Here is a 22,620-nt window from a genome sequence, read left to right on the forward strand (position 1 = left end):
ACATTGGCTCTGATAACACTATTACGCAATGGTGCAAATTTTACCAGGTGAGACATGCTTAGAGAAAGTAGGTTACTGGGATATGTCCTTGAAGAGTATATTGGCACCCTAGCCCCTCATTCTTTCTTTCTTGGCTTCCTGGCTGTCACACATTATGTCGTCTCCTCTACCACTCACTTCCAGCGTCAGCATGTTCTGCCACACCAAAGGCCCAAAAGTTGACTGACCAGTCATAGATGAAACCTCTGAAATTGTGAGCCACAATAAACTTTTCCCTCTGTAGGTTGATTTATCTTAGGTGCCTTGTCAAAGTGATGGAAATCTCATTAACACACTTATGTTAAATGTTCTTACCAAAAAACAAAAGAAAAAATAATACAAGGGGTAGGAAGAAACTGGGAGGTGATGGACATGTTTATGGCTTTGTACTGATTTCCTAGGTGTATACTTAACCACAGAATTGTCAGGATGTGTACATTAAAGGTGCATGATTTTATGTATCTATCTTACCTCAATTAAGTGGCTAAAATATTTTCCTAGCTAACTCTATATTACATGCTATTTAAACTATCTAATACCTATTTTTCATGCTTATAATGCAGTAGAAATCTAAGTATAATTTGTGGTGAATTCTTCTTTCTGATTTCTTTCCTCTTGAACATGGACATTATTTTTCTAGAAGCATGTGCAATATATACAAGTCATATGTGTTTACATCTACAATAAATCACTCATGCAGTGAATATGACTGAGAAGTTGCTGTTTATTAGGCTTTGGGGATACATGAGAGAACAGACTATGGGTCATGATTCTGAGAAGCCCAACAGCCAGTAAGAGAGACAGAGCTGTATAGGCAGAATATGACCCATATTAATATGTGTGCTACCTGCCGATTTTCTTCTGTATCATCTATCAATAGCCCTTTTCTTTCCCAAGGCTCTTCTTCATCTCCTTCAGTACAACCTCCAGCTTACAAAGAGAAAACTGAATTTCTCACTAAGAAAACAGTAGCAAAGACTGGACAATTTTACAAAATAATCTCAAAATAGTGTTCCTCATAGGATTTGGACAAATCAGGAAACAGCCGATGAGGTGGTTATGCTGAGTCTGAGATACCCTCAGAAGACTGAAAGTAGCACAGACAGGACCTCATACCCAACCCGCACTGGAGGAGCTCCCTGTGATGCTGCCTTTTACTCACCAGGTAATAACTAAGATGCAAATTAAATGTTTTTATTACTTCTAGGACAAAGCACCTTCCTATACTGTTACATACCAGAATATTTTCAGAGGAAATGAAATCGAAGATCTCCCTGGAGAAACAAGCTGTGTATGTAAACATTCATAATTATTTTTTGGGCAACTGGTCATAGAAACAATAAGTTTGGTTGTCAAAAATCAGGAGCTCACAAGACAGAGATGTTACCCTAATTTGGTGTCAATGATGCAAAATTATGTATTTATTAAAGATTATCTTTACACCACTTGATTAAGTTAGTACTTAATTAAGTTAGTACTTAATTTGGATAATTTGCTCACTGCACATAATTTGATGACATCTTCAGTTACCAAAAATACAAATTTTTCCAAAATGTTAATGTTACAAAAGGATTGGATGGTGAGCAGTGAGTGCTTTTCTACATCTCTTCATTCTTCAGTATGATAAAGCACATGAATGTTATTATTATTATTATTTATTTATTTATTTATTTTTGTACTAAAGATCGAATTCAAGACCTTGCACTTGCAGGCAGGTGCCATGCCGCTGAGCCATATGGCCAAATGTTATCTTTTATAGCCTATTATTTGTAAATGTGATTCAAAAATCTTATAGTTGTCTCCAAGAAAATTTCTAAACCCTAGACATGCTATAAGCCTCCAGATACTTTCTTCAAAATAATAATTTTTTTTCTGATTAATTGTCCCAAATATTATCTGTACTCAGATTAACTGTACTTAAATTTCACAGGCCTCATGTAATAAATTAAATTATTCAAAATTCTGCATGTGATTCTTGCTTTTTCCATGTAATTTCTGGTGTTAGGGGGGAAAACATATGCCAATAGTTACTATCAGCTGTTTTCTTATTACATGGAATTCTCCACAAAATAGACATTTATCAAATGAGTTTTTGGTACATGACATTAAGACTGCATGATAAAAATGAAGATAGAACACAGGATTCAATTACGTGTGTTTACATTTTGAAAAAATCTCCACATTAATAAAACTGCATCCCACTCCTTCTCAAAGTTATTACTTTGACTTTTGAATTTTATTTTTTCATAGACCAAAATTCCCAATTGTGCCATAAAATATGACCTATAATTTGGGATTCTCATTTCTGAGATTTTATTTGGTCAGCTTCTATTATCTACTCTATTTATCTACCCATTCAACTGGGCCATGGAGGTTTGATTAAAGGTGAACATTTCCTATGAGTTTCTTCAGCTCTATCTCCCAGATTGATTCATGACCTCAAATAACCTTTGACATCAAGAAAGCAGATGTCAAATAAATCTGTTTTAGACTGCCTTTTGATTTCATAGCCACATCCAAAAAACCTTATCAAATACTTTTAAGAATTTCTAACAATAAATATATGAATTGCTTTCCCTTATCCTCAAAATAAAAACCCAAATAAGCATTGAAACAATTATTTCTACAACTAATGAAAAAAAGAAACACTAAAATAACTATTTCTGTAATTCCATAGTACATCAAAAATATAGTGAGATACATATTATGAATGCTAAAATACCTATTTTAGAAAGTAAATCATAGAGTAAGACTAGAAAGAACAATGAATTGGACAACGTGAAAATAGAGTCTAAGTGCTCCCTACTAAAGAGTATTGATTTTCATGGATATAGTTTTCTGTTTACACACACACACACACACACACACACACACACACACACACACACACACATCCTCCCCCCGATGTAATACCTAAGTATCTTAGGTAATTTATACATACTAGTTTTATCCAAATATGATATAGCCAGCTATAAAATATTTTGTGCTTGATTACTCTCTACTATCAGTGAGGCCCAAAACACAAGAATTCAGATTGTACCTAGCATGTTCCATGTGTAGGACACTATACATCATCACAAGTAAGCTTCTGGGTTGATTCCAAACTTTAGCTACAATTTAGTGTAACATTCTGCTTCTAGAAATTTTAAAAGAAGAGCACATTGAATCTTTTGAATGAATGCCATCTTACTCTCAAGTAGCAGACCCACAAATACAGCCTACACTGCATAGGGCTTCTTAACCAGCCCAAATACCTATCAACAATAAACATCAAAAGACCACAGTAGTAACAAAGTAATAAAACAGGAAAAATACAGTATATACTGTGTGATTCTACTTAAATAAATTCTAGGGAACGTGTGATAATGTAATGACACAAGGAAAATCAATGGCTTCTTAGAAGACAAAGGAAAGTTAGAATAAGAACTGAAAAAAGGAACACTAAAATTTTTTTATTGTGATGTTTTTTCAGATACAAGATATATATAAAAATATTAAATTTTATATTTTAAATAGGTGTAGTTTATTGAGGGAAACTTTAAATCAATAAAGCTACTAAAGTATATACAAGAAAAAACAGCATGTATTTTCAGCTTGAGGCACATGATCAACTCATTTGTTAGAAATCATTTTTTAATTGTTTACTGATACATAACTGTCAATAGCTTAAAAATCTCTGAGTACTCAAGTTAACTAATAGTTCCTTATAAAGGATCCCAAATCAGCCTTTGAGTACAGCAACTGAGGGGAAATGGAGGTAGCAAGGGTGTGAGGCGAATTTAGGGATTCCTGTGTTAGGATGCAAACTTACTTAAGAGGAGAACATTACTGCAGTCACACATTAAAAAAGGGAAGTCTTACAACAAACCATATTCAGGAACACATGTGACCTCCTAACCTGTGTAGCCTCCTTCTTGGAATGTAGGAAATGTGCAGAGGAGTGCTACAACTCTGAATGGTAACTGAACTGAGTAGGTCAGTCTTGGGACAGTCCTTCCCAGATGGTATAAAAAGCAATGGCCACTTCATGCAGTCTGTGGCAGCCAAGTCAGAGCCGGCTGGGGCTCGGGAGATATGACAGTGGGCAGCAGACTGCTCATCTTATTTGTGACTTAGGAGTGAGAAGTAGAGTTTTTTTTGTCTTTTTTCATTTTTATCGGTACCGGGGATTGAACTCACGACCGCCTGCTTGCAAGGCAGGTGCTTATGCCGCTGAGCTAAACCCCCAGCCCCAAGAAGTAGAGTTTTAACATCTTTTTGTGGAATTCCTTTACCCTCTGAAAACGTCACACTTACTGGCTCACCATGTCTCTAAGCATAATTGACTTGCCTCAGAGTTATTTTGGTTGTGCCTTATCATCTCCAACTCTACATGAACTCAAGATTCTAAAGATGGGGATATTACTTTCCAGTCTTTGACCCCTTATGTTACTAACAACAATTGAGAAAATAAATAAAATTAGCCTTTTGGTCCTTCCTCAAACTTACGAGCCCTGTTCCCCAGGTGACACCATCATCTATTTCAAAGACTCTCTACTACAAATCAGCTGCTTAGCCCACAGAAGTGAAGGGTGGATATAAGAATCCCCAACTGAATCACACTACCTTTTAAACCACACTAAACCTCGGGCTGACTTTATTAAAATTTGCCAAGGACAGCACAGCAAGAGTCTAGGAAATGTGAACTCAATCCCCTGATCGGAGAGTTCTGTGGGCTGCCATCTGTGTGATGCAACAGGGCTGAGGTTCTGAGCAAGCTGTCTGAGCAGGAGACAAACCCAGCAACAACTCTGCCTGGGGATGGATCACATAATGTTTATCTTTCAAAGCCTGCTTCTTTTATTTTACCAGTGGGGAACTGATTAAAGAAAGGATGTCTAGGCACCAGGCACTGGGGAGCTGGGGTTTAAGCTGTTAAGTCTCTCAGGCTTAAGTACACATATGCTCAAAGTACATGCTGCCTCCAGATCCACTCTACCAAGCACAGCAGTTAGAAAGAACCAACCTGCAGCATGGATAAGCTACCAAAATAAACTCTTATTTTCTTTAATCACCATAATATACAAGAAGGCAGAGGTACAGTCTCTCTAATTTGATGACTTTATGTCAGCATAGCTGGTGTGAAAAGCGGGCAAATAAGGTCCTGAAATTTACTTTAGGATTCATGTAATTAAACCCAATAAACATGGTTGGATACCAACCAATACATTTCAAGCACCATGTAGGGCAGTTATTGCTGCCAATAACAGGATTGAGTGATAAGGATTTGCCATTCCAGGAAAACAGAGGCTTGCCTGAAGGATCTGGTCTAAAATGCTATCTGGTACTAACCAATGGGTAGATCTTGCCCTGGAGTATGTGAGATGTATGAGCAGTATATAAGGATGAAGCAAGTGCTACACTGCACCAGGCGGAAAGGCTTAGCGTGTGACTGCCCTGAGGGGGCTGGTAATAGAATGAGAGACCAGATCAAAGATGACTCAAACTCAAGAAGCAGAAGTGGAAATTCAACTGCAGGTATTCCTCTACTTTAAGAGTAGCTGTTCAGATTTTTGGCACTATTGTGGAAACCTCTTCTAATGGCTATAGAGACTTTATTAAAGGCACTAATCCAGTGAAGATACATCTCTTCAGCAGTTAAGTCAGTTAACCAGTCACTATAAGTAAATTTACAAAGGTTGTAGCAGAGGCTTACACCAACATTATGGACATGCAGGGCAAATGATTTTTAACCTAACTGGACAGACAAGCCGGGAAAGGAATTCCAAAGAGAAGGAACAGTCGATGTTAAATATGGAGGATGACAATGATCAAAGATGCGTGAGTGATTCAGTATAAAAAGTTTCAGTTTAGATACGGAATGTCCCCAAAAGCCCCATATATTAAAGACTTGGTTGTCAGTGTGTGATACTATTGGAATAAAGGGAATTTAAGTTTGGGCCTAACAGAAGGAAGTTGGATCACTAGAAGTGTGCCATCAAAGGAGATACTGGGATGTTTATTTCTTCTTAGGCCTCCTGGCTTCCTAGACGTCACAGGGTGAATAAGCCTGCTCTGCCTTGCATTCCTTCCATAATATGCCATGCTTCTACAGTGCCAAATAACAAAGCTAACTACCTATCAGCTGAAATTTATGAAACTGAGAGCCAAAATAAACTGTTCTTCCTTTTTATTACGTATACTTGATTATAGTAATGGAAAGCTAACTGGAAAACTGGCTCATAGGTGGGGGGAAGGTAGAAGAGAAGGATACATAGGTTGGGGCTAGATTTTGATGAGGGTTGTTTGCTGTTTCTGGAATCTTAGATATTATCCTGGAAATCATGTGAAGACAAAGAGGTTTTGGAGCATAAGATTGTCTCTTGTAGCTCTCTTAGCACATTAAGCACTGTGAAATGTAGTTAATGAACTGCTACAGAACTTGTTAACTGTCCTAGAAAAGGTGCTGGTCCCAACACAGATGCAGAGCTCCTAACCTCTTCTTTGGGAGTGTCTCACTTTACCTTTTTGCTTTGCTTCATTTTGGTTACAGGTTTTTTACTAAACTCTAATTTGGTATACCACAAAGGGAACACTACTTTCATTAACTGCCAAAACAACATGGCTAAAAAGGAAATAAACTCCCCAAAATGTCCTGTGTCTGGATTTAGCCTCTAGAAAGCTGTTTACCAATGAAAGTTAGAGAAGTGTGGTAACATGTTTTGGAGGTAGTTTACAAAGGAACGTGGTGGAATGACAGCTAAAGTACAGAATGGAACTGGTGAAAAAATATGGAGATAATTATCCTTGCAGCAGAGAAGATTGATGGGAAAATCCGCAGGGGGAAGAATCTACAAAACTTGGTGACTAGTAAAGAAAATAGTGAAAGACCACTTTGAAACATGAGTGCTTATGAGATATTTTGGTAACAATGTCTAATCGAATGTTAAAATTCAGTCTGGGGTTCAACAAAGTTTAGAAACAAAGTGTGGAATTGAATACTTGAAATATCCTGATGTAAATGAAACCATGGAAATAGATGAGAGGATGAAATTGCTAGACCAGAGTATTCAAAAGAAAAGTAAGACTAAGAGGAATGAAAAGATGAGAGAAACTAAGTAAAAACATTTTGAACTGTAAAAGGAAGATAACATTTCAACAGAGACAAAATTGTTAACAGTATCACATTGGTTCAAATAAAAACAGAAGAGAGAGCCCTGGATACAGTTATTCAGAAGGGAGCAAGAAAAGTGTAAAGTGAAGTAAGTTGAAAAGTGATGGAAGGCAGAGAGAGAGAGAGAGAGAGAGAGAGAGAGAGAGAGAGAGAGAGAGAGAGAGAGAATACAAATTTAATTTCAAATATTCAACCATTGAGGAAAAGAAACAGATACTTTGCGTACAAAGCAAAATCAATAATTTAAAGCACTTTTTTAAGGTTATAAAACTTGTAAATAATTATAGGCTAAGAAAATGTGACAAGTAAAAAGGGAAAAATTGATACAAAATACAAAATGGATAACTTAACTGAGTTTTACTTTCATTTTACTATTTCTAGGTACATGAAAAAGTCCATAAACAAACTATATCATTCTCTGATGTTCAAGAGAAAATATTACAGAAGGTTAAAAAAAATCTTAGAAAAAAGATGGAAATTATAGGTGGTTTTATTTATTATCCAGTCTCTGTTTCTAAACAAAACTTAAATTCAAAATTTAAAGTGGAAATCACATCTTTAAAGGGGCAATCATGTGAAAATATGTGTATATGAATATGTATATGTTAACCCCAGTAAGTCATAATTTGTCTATACTGTTTTGAGAAAGGATAGTCCTGCACAACTGAAAAGTGAACCTAATTAAATAGATCATCACATGTACCACTTAAATGAACACTGCTAAATAATTAGGAGATAAGAAAACCTATTAGCTACTAAAACTGTGTTGAACATAACTCATTCTTTCTCTGCTGGTTTGGAAGAATCTTTCTGTGTCCCGAAGCCATCATTATAAATATTAATTCTCATTGCAAATATAGAGCTGTCAGTTCATTGATACCTCTAAATTGAAATGGCCTATTCTATTTTTTGATATGCTAAGTAATTTTACAGACAGATTAGAAAAAAGAAAAGGTTAGTGTCCCAATTATCATAAAATGTAGAGAACTGCCAGTTTTTTTCTGGTTCCTAAAATGTTATGACTATTTCTGGTTGAAAACTTCCTACCCTGATTACACTACACTAATCTTACTTTAATGCATTTTTCTGTGGGCCAAGAATGTAACATATTGATGGTACTAGTAGGACAACTATTTAGGAAAAGTATATAATTTGAGATAATGGCACATTTTCATGATTTAATAAATTATCTTGGTTATACTGCAAAATGTTCCTCTTCCCAGTCATTAAGCTACATCATTTTAGTAAAGAAAGGAGATGATAGTTCACTTTACCATTCTAACTAAAAATTGTCTTTAAAGTTAGCTAAAAACACATTTGTGTAAGTAGTGAATTGTTATTTGAGTTAATTGCCCCCACAGAAGAGAGTAGTAGGAAGCTAAATGTATGTATTTTGTAACAGGGCTACACTATATTCAAGAAATTCTTGATTGACGAAGAAACACAAAAGAGAAATATTCAATGTGACCTATAATTGTCATCATCAAAGGAAAAGATAAATTATATACATATTTTAGCAGTCCTAAGTGCTGATTATTTTGGTTCTCCGTATTCATAGTATCCCCAAGGAAGTGTGAGAAATTATTAAGAAACTATGTTGGTGAAAGCATATAGTGGACATCTTCAGTATACCAGGTACTGGGTGAGGCTCTATGAGCAAAAATCTCTGCCTATTGGACTATATACACAATATGAAATGTGTGTATTAAATTTTGTGAGATCTTCCTGGACACAGGACTTGCTAATAATCCACTTCTTTTATTTTAGATACAAGTGATACATTTAGGCTGTAATACTTTGGTTTTTGTAAATCTATGTTTCGACATGCTTTTAGATTATACCCTGTTTTTTTTTTTTCATTAAATGCTACTGGAAGAGAGCCTGTAAATATCTGTCCTTCGTATTTGCTAAAGAAAGAGGGTATTACTGGTTTTATCCCCTTTAGCAATCCATAGCCTTTGTTAAGCACCATTTATGTACTAAATACTACAAATAGCTTTGCAATCATGAAACGGGTGAGTATAAGAGTGTGGATTACAAATCAAAATTTTAAGGATGCTTGATAAAAATGAACGTTTTAAAAAATCTCTCCCCTGACGTCAAATCTTTGGAAACAGGGTCTCATAAGCTATATGTTCCTATCCTCCACAGGTGATATGGGGTACCGCAAAGTCAGAAAGCCATTACCCTAAGAAACCGGGATGTTCTCCCCTGGGATTGCCCCTCTGCATGTTCTTCCTCAGCTCTGTGAGATGTCCTTTCTTTGTTTATCTGTTAGCCTTCAAGAGATTTAGTGTCAAAATTGATGCCTAATTCTAACAACTGCCACATTTTAATCCAACTTTACTAATTTATTAATTTTAAGTTTCACATAATAATAACTGTATGTATTACTATGAAGAAAATGTTGCCAATTAAACAATGACACACCATGGATTATATGACACATACTGACTCTGGCATATTAAAATGTGTAATGTGTGTGTCTTAGAATTAAAGAAAGTCAGTATATTGTTAGCCCTGAAGTTTAACTTGTGTTAATTAATAATACCAAATAATTACCAAAATAGAGAGTGCTTCGAGAAAAGAACACATTTGCTAGGAATCTCTGCGGAAAGGGAAATGTACTTGTAAACAGAAAGAAGAGCAAATATTTAGTCATAATTACCAGAAACTCCTAACCTGATCTGTAGAGAGTTCTAAAATCAGAGTGCATGAGTTCTAATACCTGCTTTAACACTTGCCAATGGAATGACATGGGGGGAGACTGTATTTAAATATCATTAGGCTTCTGTGGTCTTATTTGTAAACAGAACTTTATACCTCGTTCATTGACCTGTAAGGTTTAAATACGAGAATACAAATTGTTAAATATGCAGGCAAAGCATATTAAGCAAATTCTCAATTACAAAGTGTTCCAATTCTTCCTAAAAGAAACAGCAAGGAATGGGAAGCGATGAAGTTGGAGTGGTAAATGATGACAGGACTCAGTTTAGAATTTACATTCTAGATGATCAGAAGTTGACAGCAGCTAGACAGATCTCCATTTCTGACCAGTTACTCTACTACCAGTTTGGGTAACAGATTGAAGGGAGGGACCACAGAGGCAGAGAGAGCCCTCAGGAGGTTCTGCTAAGGGTTCAGGGGAGAGAGGACAATGACATGATGGAGACTGGGAAAGACTTCTCAGGTAGATTCAAAAGATATTTAAGAAGGAAAATTATGTAATGAGGGTTGATTTGATGTAGTGAGCAAGTGATTAGAAGTTTAAGTTATTTCTTAGAATTTTAGCATGCAGAATTATTTTTAGAGAAGATACATATTTCAGAAGTTTACTGTAACTTTTGCTCTTGAGAAAATTAAAAATTCAAATAGAGAAATTTTAGAAATCAATACATAATTAGCACTGAGATATCACTAATAGAGAGAGGATAACATTTGGCAAAAGTAATAGCACACAATGTAGGTTTATCAGAAATGGATGATATTAATTAGGAAAAGAAAATAAGATGTTAATCACCAAGTCCATAGCATTTTTGGCATCTACCCAAGTAGATATTTGCCATATAATTAAACAAAAAGCAAAAACAGCAGGGACTACAATAATTTGTTATCTATTATTGGTATCTATAGCCACAGTTTGTATTCAAACGCTGACACTGGCTATTTGATGACTTTGACTTAGGGCAAAGCAGCGAATTTTGCTAATCCAGTTTTATCATCTGCAAACACAAAGACAATAATGCTTATTTTGCACTATTTTTGTGAAAAGTATTTTGAAAATTGTGAGGTGCTGTACTTGCTATACTACTTGCTTTGTTGTCTAATTTGTTTTTAGATATCTCAGCTAAAGATCCCTAATACTAACAGGATTCTGTTCTTTTAAAAAAAAGAGGAAGAAAACAGATAGAAAGAAAGCAAATATACTTTTCTTATTTTAGGGAAAAATTCTAATTTTATTTTATTTATTTAGTTTTTAAGAGGGGGAAAATTATTGGCGAAAAAGAATGGGGAGTAGAAATAGGGAATAGGATAGCTCCTGAATGACTGGAGGGGGTACCAAATGGGTTGCTTCTAATTTTAATTTATTTTATTTTAATTATTATTATTACCGATAAGATTTTGATGTGATAAAAGAGACGGAGAGAGTAGAAGGAGTCCTTTCTTGCAGACATGGGAGGGCTGAAGAAGAGATGCATCACTGTCAGTGAGAACAAAGAAGTGGAAGAATTTTATCAGGTCTGGCTGGCGGAGGAGTTTGGGAATTGGGCAAAATGACAAATGAACAACTGATCTGAGGAGCACCTGCATGGACAAAACAGGAAACAAAAATTTACTGGGGTTGACTGGAGAGCGCTTGGGTGGTTGCGGAGTCTTGGGATTGGAGAGGACTCGGCGCACGCGTAAAAGGGGAGCAGGAGGTTTATTTCTGGAACTATAAGGAGAACACAGAAGTCACTCTTAGAGAGATAAGTTACTTCTCTGGCCCCGGCACCAAATTGGGTGAATGTCATGTTAGAGATAGCTAAGTCCCAGGCTAGCAGAGTCTACCAATTATTATTATTATTATTGTTGTTATTATTTTCTCTTTTTGAGAAAAGGTCTCACTATGCAGTTCAGGCTGGCCTTGACCTCACTGCGTAGCCCACGCTAACTTTGAACTTGAAACAATCCTCCTGCTTCAGGCGCTAAGAATTTCTTTTTTTCTCTCTCTCTCTAATTTTATTTTAATCAGGACCTTAAAAAATTCTTGAAATAGGAATCAGAGTTGAAAATTGTTAGCACTGTAGTCAATTCAGAATTTTCCTTAGGTAACCTCGGGTAATAAGAAAATGAAGAAGAGAGGAAATAGTACTGGGAAAGGCCAGAGAAAGACAGTGATGAAAGGAAATGATGACGTTTGCATGTATCTGAACATAGACTAGAAATCGGAAGAAGGCAAACAGAGAATGCATTTTCATTACTGTATGTCACTGTTCATACTGTGTTTGTTGTTAGGATTTCTTTACCATAATTACCTGGCCATTATTCTTGGACACAAAAATATGCCTATGTTAGCAGACCTAAATTGGGCTGCAAAACTTCACATTATTTATCTCCCTATTTCAGACAGTGAACTGACTACAATATATTGAGAGATACATTTATTTCTCTTTACAGATGAGGCCTTTCCTATAATCCAAAGCTGAATGGTAAGAAAAATTGGGAATGCTGGAAAAATGTATTTATATGTAGGCTTCTTTGAAGTTGAAAAGGTCACCCAGGTAAACAGAAATAGCATACATATAGACAACCCATAAAATCACACTAATTGAAAACAGTAAATTTGAAATTTGAATACTAGATACTTACAGAAGTAGAAGTGAAAATATAGGTATAGTTATTTTTCTTGTCAAACCTGGAAGCCGTAAAAGCTTTAGTAATGAAAGGGAGACTAGAGGAGAAGAATTAATTTGATGCTTTTAAAAGAAACACCATGAAGACTAACTTGATGGAAAATGTAGTTAATTTGTATAAGGGAGATGCTCAAACCTAGCAGATTATAATTGCATGAGAGAAAGTTAAAAAACTCACATAGAGGCTAACCTTAATTTTCAAAATATGGCTCATTTAATAACAAAAAGTACATTTGTTTCTCTATAATCTTGTTATTCTCCTATTTGAGAGAGTAGTCTATTCAGATTGCATTTTTATCTGAGTTAATATCATGCAAATAAAACACAATATTGGGAACCTAAAAGCATAGGCTTTGGACGATATTAATCCAAAAGAAGGTATTATATTCTATACTTCCAGTTTATCATTTTTGTCACTATAATATTTAAAGGAGAATAACTTCGACAGAAAGGCTTTATGACCTAATTCTTAAAAGGTAGAATTTGAGGTTAGTTGTGTTGCTGATGTTTGTAATGCCAGTTGGAAGATAAGGCAGGAAAATCAAAGGCAGGAGTTCAGAGACAGGTTCCACAATTTAGCAAGTCAGAAAGATGCAGCTCCCCATTCCCCAGCCAAACAAAGGTTAGAGGATATAACTTGGTGGTAGACCACTTGCCTACCTTGCCCAGGGCCCTGAGATCAATCTCTAGTACTTTAAAGAAAAGATAAATAAATAATTTGAGGGATTTGTGTATAAAAACAATTAGTAAAATTGCTTCTAATATATAAATTCTGATAGAATTTACTTTTACAAAACTAGACTGGCACATGGTCATTGACCACTTTAAAGTATGTATATGTGCATATACTATATTTATGTGTACTATATAGAGATTATGTATATGACATACACAGAGCATGCTTTATTACAGTTATGTTTAACCTAGAATGAATATCTGTAATATGTCTTGCTTGAGAAGTATTTTCTTTACCTAATCACTGTCAAAATAAATAAAACCAAACATAATATAAATTTATAAATGGCTCTATTTTATGGTTTACTAAAGATATCAATACTCAGACTTTACATTTTTTAGCGCACATACACCATGTCCAAGGATTTTTAGATTTTGGATCCCAGGAATAATTTGAAATATTGAGATATTAAAAAGTCTAAAATTAACCATATTTTGGACTGTGAAAATTTTTATGATACCATATTCATTGTAATCAGAGAATACTCTGATTATCACTCTATTAGAGAACACTAACTCAAAAATATTTTTCACATAAAAAAACAAAAAACAAGAGCTGGGAAATTAGTTACAATTTCTGTCCAGGGATTTAAAGGCTGCTTTCAAGGCACTTCAACAGGTTGAGTGAACATAGCAGATAAATTCTTCTTTATAAATTTCCCACTGAAATGTTTCATGATAGAACAAACCCATCTTAAAAACAGGTGGCGGTTTTTTTTAATCTGAGCAAAAGTGTGATTGCATTTTTTAAAAGCACCCTGGAAATGGAAAACCAATTTACTTCCATTAATGAAAAGAAAGCACGATGTGATTGAGAATGCAGTACGGAATTATAGTTCATTAATTCTTCAAGTATGTGATTTTCCAGGCTCCTGATCCCCCATTGATTTCTGCACACCCTCACAGGTCCTACTAAATGTGAGCAAAATGAAATTTAATCATGTTGCTATATCATGTATGGTGATGTTGTGTTTCACAATCAGGTGAAACATTGTGAAATGAATTTTTCCAGTGACTGCTTTACCATGAAGCCCTGTTAACACAGGGCTTTGTTGTCAAAAATTGATCAATCACAGACCCATAGACAACTGAGACTGTGGCAGTCTCCTATTACGTGGCCAATGTCATCAAAGGAGATGGCATTTGTAACTATCAAAGCAGATAATTCAGCAGTTTAATTAGCCATGATAAATTGAATAATGTATACTTCAATTTTTTTAAATGTTACATGCAAAGTATTTTCTGGTTGCTGTCACTACCTAAAATATGTCAAACTGAAAATAAATTGTATTAACTGTTGAATACAATTTTAAATTTGAGTGTTGGCTAAAAGAGTTATATGCTGATTATCTGGCTTGTATAAGTATTATTTTTTAAACATACAATGATCATTTATTAATCTTTTTGTCAATTGGCCCTTGAAGCTTAAACTTCATTTTTCACATCTCAGACTTGGGTGTAACTATTACTGTGAATATAGTGTCACTTAGTTATAGCACATACATGTGTTCTGAGAATAAAAAAGTGCAAATTTAGCAAAATGCTGTACTATAGTACTGCTTTCTTTCCTTGTAAAGACAGCTAATATTTTAAACCACTCATGGAAACTGCACTGACAATCCTATTGACGTTCTTCCATAAGAAATCAAGGTCAGAACAACCCTTTTGCACTTTATTAAGAAACTTGAAACTCAGAAAAGCACTTATATATGAGAGAAATGCCAGGTGGAATCATATAAAGAAGGGTTTGAAATCAGCTGTTTAAACAAAAGCCATTTTAGGAGCACAGGAAGATCTACCGTGAAGTCAGTCTTCTAATAGCTCTTGTAACCATTTTCCTCTCTTTACATGGTAGAGTACCAAATGGGGCAATCTTCAGTTTTACCTATTTATTTCCCCCTCTTTGTGTATTTTTTATGCATAGTGGTGCCTTGTGAATAGTGCAGTGTGAATGGGCCTGTCACCCACAGCACATAATTCAGGCACAAGTTGGTAATTAGCCTGCAGCACTAATACATTGTCTCAGAGCTCAAATCAGCAGTGATAGAGTTGAAATAGTAAATGGTTCAAATTTGAGAATGCTTATTAAGATCTCAATTAGGTAACTGCTTATTTTCACAGGTTTATTGCTTATCTGAATTTGTACAAAAGATGTACAGTGATTTCATTTTACTCATCAGAGTATCTTTAGTTTTTGAAGAATTCCTGCCACATGGGACACATTCAATAAATATTTATCAAGTGAATGAATTAATTTTATGCACAATGTTGACATTTCCATATTTGGTAAATATCTTTATTGAAAGAACAAAATGAGATCTGAAGCACTCTAACTTCATACACACAGGATGAAAAGTTCTCATCCTTAACCATAGGCAAACCATCTCTTGGACTCCAATGGCTAGAAAATGGGAAAAACGCACAAATAATCTGATTATATAATACTATTTATCTGGATTCAGTTCTATTATGGTCGATACATTTGTGTTAACTTGAGCAGTTTAGAAATTTAACTAAGACTCAGCAGGGAGCCAGGGTTCTTACTTTGTAAATATCTTCATACTGTACAAAGGAGGGCAAGGAGATTTTGTGAGAGCTACACCTTCCCTGGAGGACAGGGAGGGTGGCCTGTGCACAATATTAGCAAGGAGAAGAGGTTTGTTTTCTCCTTTGCTTTAGCTGCTGCCTTGGCGTGCTGCCCCTGTGCCATGTCACTCTGCCTTTGAACCAGCCGATTATGGACTGAACCTCCACAAACTGTGAGCTTAATAAATCTTTCCTTCCTTCACTTTGGGTGTCAGGTGTTTTTATTCCAGCAACAAGAGAAAAGTAACCAAGACAAGTTCTAAAGCTGCTTGTAAATTTCAACCTTAGTTGGAATTTTAGCTAATAATTAGGGCTCAGTATCAACTGTAAGACTTTCTTACTCAGTGTATAGATTATAAATGTCCACTCACATAAACATTAAACAAAGAAAATGAAGAGGATGGTGACATAAGAAATGAGAGGATTTTTTTATTACTAGTAAAATGATAAATTTATCAGCAAAAGTAATTCTAAATGGGTTATCAAGGTCATTTATTATTTTCTTCTGTTCATAAAAAATTCTAGTCTATCATTATTTATATATACATATTTTATAACCAAGTGATCAATATTTGTAATTTTAATATTCTTTTACTTTTTTATTTTTTTTGGTCAGGAATCAAACACAATCTCATGCTTGCCAAGCAGATACTTGTGCTGCTGAACTATATGCCCAGCCCAATATTTGTTATTTTTGATAAAAATAATTTTGATTTTTCTTAAGAAATATCAATATATAGCTTGGAAAATTAAGAATGTAGTAGGAATTTATTTTAGAAAATATAACATTCATCCATTTTAAGATATGTTCTGTAAAAATATTTCAGTATTGCATATGCAAAACCTAGACTATTATAAGGGTAACAGGAGATTTGCAACTTAATCTCCTATTGATAAAATAAAAAGCAGAGATTCCTACAGAAACATCTGAAATCACTATCTATACCTAGCCACACACGATGCAACAGTTTATGAAAGAAAACTAAAGTTTCTGCAGCCAGCTGCAGGCATATGACATGACCGAATTCCTCTTTCTACTTCATTTCCAGTAACCAGTGTTGGAGACAGACCAAATTCTGAGATTTTTCAGTTGTATTCCCAGATCTGCCCAAAGAAAAATAAATAGCTATTTTCTACTAGTTAGTGAATGGTGGAAACACCAGTTGGAGAAAAACGTGAAATAAGAGATGCACACACCAGGCTGACACTGAAGAGCAGTGAAAGTGCACAATCAAGAATGATGCAAATATCCAGAGCATGAACCTGAAAGAAGAGGACCTTTCCCCAGCTGTAAACTGAGCTCTCACATTGAGCAGCTGATGAAATCCTAGAGTTGTGAGCACAGCTCCAATAGTACAAGACTCCCTTACTTACCCCCTCAGCCTTGCAGGTCCTCGAGTCAGAGAAATTCATGATTGGAACAAAATCCTCAGTATAAGAAAAAATTGTCAGATGAGACAAAGGAAAGTGAAATGAAAAATCTAAACTAAACTTCCCACAGGTGTGGAAAATATATGGAAATGGCATAGGAGCAATAAACAACAACAACCGCAAACAAAAATTATGTACTACAGAGCTCATTCTCCTTGTGAGTCGGCACAAGCCATGCTAGATCTAGGAAAAGCACACTGAGAAGCCAGTTCGCTCTTCCAGTAAAGTGCACAAACCAAGCAGTACCCAGTAAGCGACAAGCCAAATTGCCCTCTCTGTGAGTCCACCAGTAGAAGGGCTGAGAATCAGGAACGGAAATACCCCGCTCCACCCCTGCCTCCATTGTAAGCAATCCGCTGGCGGGCTTGCAGGACAGGCTAACTTAAAAAACTGAATTAAAAAACAACTAAATTACAAAAACAACTAAATGTTTGCATTTTTTGATTGATTTTGGGGGCCTAAGGCCAGTAGTCTGAACAATTACTAGGAGAATAACAGTATGCAACACATTAAATATAGGGCATTTCCTTCTGTCTTGTTTTTGAAATTCAATATTTCTGTTTTGCTTTGTTCTGACTTATTGTTTTGCTTTATTCAGTGGTCTGTTTTGATTGGTTTTATTCTGTTTTATTTTATTTGATTTTACTATGTCTAATGGTATAGACAACTATTGTGATGATAACAAGGTAAAATATAGTAGCCATTGTTGATTTCCTATTATCTTGCTTCAAAGTTTTGTATCACTTTTATTGCTTTGTTTTGATTGGCTTTACCCTGTTTTGTTCTGTTGGGTTTTATTGTCTTTAAAATTAAAAAAAAAATATATATATATATATGCACTACAAGCAAAATGAGATTACAGCGTGACAGAATATACCCAACCTGGAAGAAAGTAGTATAACTCCGAATAAAGGAAACAGCCTACATGCACTTAATAGAAGCATATTCATTAAGTGATAAAAAAAGTAAGATATATGACAGTAAAAAATGAGCAGAGTAAAAGTGGTATCCTAAAAGGAAGAAAACTGATGACCAAACCATCTTTATTGAAGCAAAGTAGAAAGAACAATTCAGGAATGAAGTTATCAACGACCTGAAGCTAGAAGTATGCAGAATAGTTAGAGAAATGCTAAGTACCACCCAAGAAAAAACAGGCGGTGGAATGGAAGAACAGAAAAAAAGGGGAGAATTGTTTGATGGAGAAAACAGAGAAACCATAGAATACGTGAAGCAGGTTCAAAGGGACTACCAAGATACCAAGAAGTCTATAGAAGACTGGCATAACAGCTTGAAAGAAACTAAGGACAGACTATCTGAACTGGAGGGCAGACTTGTAATATGGGAGAATGAAATGAAAAACTTCTTAAAAATAACAAAGAAACAAACAGCAATAATACAAAGACAAGAAGATGATAAGAGGATCCATAACTTAAGGATTAAGAACATAAAAGAAGAAGTAGGGACACAAACAAGTGAACTACAAAAGCTACTCACAGAAATAATCCAGGAGAATTTTCCTAATTTAGCAAAAGGTAAAGATACTCAGATGTATGAGACATACAGGACCCCAGCTACCTACAACCCAAACAGACCAACACCCAGGCATATAATAATAAAAATTCCAGAAATTCAATACAAGAACAGAATATTAAAAGCTGTCAGAGACAAGAAACAGACCACTTACAAGGGAACACCCATCAGAATTACAGCAGATTTCTCGGCACAAACCATCAAATCACGAAGAGCATGGGGGGAAATAATTCAAGCTTTGAAAGATAATAATCTCCAGCCAAGATTGAGATATCCTGCACAACTGTCCCTGGAAATTGATGGAAAAACAAGGTGCTTCCAGGATAAAGAGGAACTGGGGGAATTTGCAACCACCAATTCAACTCTACAGAGAGTATTGCAGGATATTCTAAAAAAAGAAAAATACAAAGAATCCAGAAATAATGGCAGAGAGGCCACAACGAATGGAGCAGAGAACAAAATGAAGAAGACAAACTGACAGCTACTGACAGAAAAAGAGCTCAACAGAAATGAGGCAGAGAAGATTGGATGATAGGAATAGCTATTTTGGAGAAAATGACATCTTAATAGGTAATACTGATTTAGTATCATCTTGTTTTGAAGTCTCATCTAGCTTTTGTCCTTCTGTCTCCAATGGTCTAAATAGGTTGTATCTTACTGGATTTTATTATGTACGATAGTATAAGCAAAAACCTTGTAAAGACAAGGAGATTATACAGAAACCATTATTCATTTTCTGTTAGTCAATTCTAAATACTCTGTAATGCTGTCATTCTCTTGAATGGTTTTGCATCGTTTTGATATACTTAATGCTACAGTATACGAAGTTGTACTCAAGGATTTCAAAGAAAGACAATATAGTAACTACTTTTAGGTTAGAATTATCTGGTGGTGAAACACTATTCTGCTTAAATGGTTATGTTTTGATCTGCGCTGTTTCGTTGTTATGCCCTCTTTTATCTCAATCTCCACTCCATTATTTACTTTTTTATCTTTATCCTTTTAATTAAAGGAAAAATAGCAGGATCTATTATAGTAACCCACTTTGACTTTTCATTACTTTGATTTAAAGCCCTGTATTACTCTCACCATCTGGTTTTTAACTGATGTTCCCCTATTCTGTTTTGCTGGATAGTATCAGGTTCGAAAGTTTAGGCATCAGCTGTGAAGATAATGAGATTCATTATGACGCCCATTCTTGTTGACTTTTATCTACTTTTGAAGACCTACAATGTCTCCAATGTTTTGGTTTTGTTGGTTTTATTCTTTACTGTTTTGTTCAATTGTATTATAACTAACGATATAGGCAATTCTATTAGAGATAGCGGGAGGCATTATAGTAACCATTGTTGATCACCTTGTATTATGTTTTTACATTATCTATTATGTCCACCCTTTTGACTTGACCGATTCTGTTCTGTTATGTCACATTTGGTTTTACTCTCTTCCAAAAAAGTAATAAGAACCGTGGGAGCAATGAAACCCAAAATGTGTAATAGTCATGGTACAAAAGAGAGGAAAAGAAAGTGCTCCAAACTATATAACTGCATGTATATTTAAGTGTATAAGATAGAAAATGATATCACAGAGTTTTATTGGATCAATGAACAGAACTGTTTGCAGTATCGTTGATGGAATGTCCACTTTACAAGCTTTAATTTTGTGACTTGAACAATTATTTCTAAGATGACAATATGTAATCCATTAACTAGTGATTTCCTACTGTTCATTTTTTTTCTGTAAATCTGTATAACTTGTACCCTTTCCCTGCTTTTTTTTCTTTTCTCCTTAAATAAAATTAAAAAAAAAAAGAACAAATAATGGAATATATTCTTATAAAGTTCACAGCTTAAAAGGAAACTTGTGCTGATCACTGAATATAATTAAATAACTAGAAAGAAGCTAATAGATAGGAAAGACGCGCAAACATAGCTCAGGAAAAAGTAACTGGCATCTTTGAAACAGAGATCTTTCTAAACCACAGGAAATGTGTTTTAAAATGCTGAACATGAGAAATAATTACAATGCAGAGAAATTTAAATTGTACATGGGAGAGCAAACTGTTTTGTAGAAATGATACAGAAGGCTCAACATGGGAACATTCTGTACTCAGATCTTTGTGTGACTGGCTTCCTGAGACAACAGCTAGTACGAAGAGATCTTCCTGGGTCACATAATCCAAGAGCTCTCTGAGACATTGGCTTTCACATCATCAAGCCTGTTTTTAAATTTTATTTTTGTTTGATTTTTATCCTACATTCTCTATCCAAAACTTGGTGCAAATTATATTTACAGGAAGAAGTTAAATTTCATAAATATTTAAAACATATAAATTAAAAAATGAACAAAAGCAGGAAGGGAAATTAAGAGAAGGAGGGAGGCAGTAGCGAGGAAGAGATAAGGGTTAAAAAATGGAGATGTGTTACGTACATGTATCCACTCCACACGAGGAACAGAAACAGTATGTACAGCAAATAGGTGCAAAAAAAGAGGGAGAGAATCAAAAGATGGGTGAAGGGGAGGGAGAGAAGGGAAAGGGAATGCAGAGAAGGAATTAAGATGTGTTATGTACACGTACCAACTTCCTACAAGGAATGTAGACATTATGTGCTACACAAATGTACTAATAAATAAATTAATAAATTTTTTTAAAATCTAAAAGTACATGTAAAATGTTTGTCTTTAACATCATAGACTTTATCAATATTATCTTACCATGGAAAATACAGCCATTTACTCTGTTTATATATTTTTTTCTTTTTTTAACCTTAGGGAAACTTTTAAAACATACCACAGATCTTGTGACAAAAAAACCATGAAGGCTCTAGTTAAGTCACATGAGATGCAGTTTGGAAGGCTAAAAGAAAAAAGCCATCTAATCTTACTTGCATTGTAGCAACAGAAAATGGTATTTATGTTAAATATCATTACAAATTTAATTTTTATGTATAAATCAGCATGAAGAAAAAGACCAGTTAAATTGAGAGATCTTAGTGCCTTACAGATTTTGCAATTATGTTTCTTCTTCCTCTAAGAATATACTTGCCCCCAACATTGACATAGCTTTTTGTCTTATCTCCTCAAGATATATACACAATAAAGTTACTAAGTGAGGCTACCTTTGTATACCTAAAATTGCAATCTCTGAACACATCTATACTTGATGCTGTCCATTCTCTGCTTTGCCTTTGTGATTAAGACAAACACTGTGTTTTCTGGGAAATTTAATACAGAATGCTCAATATGAAGACACTCTGTACTCAGATCTTTTCATGGTTAACATTTTGGAAGCTTTATTTTATTATTTGAACTTAAATGTGAAAATTATAGGATGCATCTGCTTTACTATAATTCTTGTCTAACCATACTATATATTGTTTACATATCTTGTTTATTCTCTCTACAAAATTAGTGTCATGTGGAGAGGAACTTTCATCTGTTTACCTCATTGTCAAGTCCTTAGTGCCTAGTGTGATAATTGCAAACACTAGTGATTAAATATTTGTTTAATGAACAAATAATTTGAGCAAAATAAATTCGTACAATATGGAATTAGTATAGTATTATTACTAATTGTTATTAGTAATTAGTATAGTTAACTTAGAATGTTAGAGTTTTAAGTGACTACAGATACTATACTTGGAATTCGAGGATTCATTTTAAATCAGGAATTTGCAGGCAGGTAAATCTATAAATACTTGCCTTTTTGCTTCATAAGGGCCTAGAATCGTGAGTTTCTTGACTTGCTTT

General features: G+C 34.7%; 1 protein-coding gene across 2 annotated transcripts in view; it reads right to left on the reverse strand.

The window, feature by feature from the left end:
- The window catches only part of Nell2 (neural EGFL like 2), a 360,145-nt gene that overhangs the window by 43,002 nt on the left and 294,523 nt on the right, over nucleotides 1–22,620 (reverse strand). The window lies entirely within an intron of this gene.

The sequence above is a fragment of the Cavia porcellus genome, unplaced genomic scaffold (assembly GCF_034190915.1).
Source record: "Cavia porcellus strain 051 isolate PalLab524CR breed Dunkin Hartley unplaced genomic scaffold, mCavPor4.1 scaffold_8, whole genome shotgun sequence".
Taxonomy (NCBI): Eukaryota; Metazoa; Chordata; class Mammalia; order Rodentia; family Caviidae; genus Cavia; species Cavia porcellus.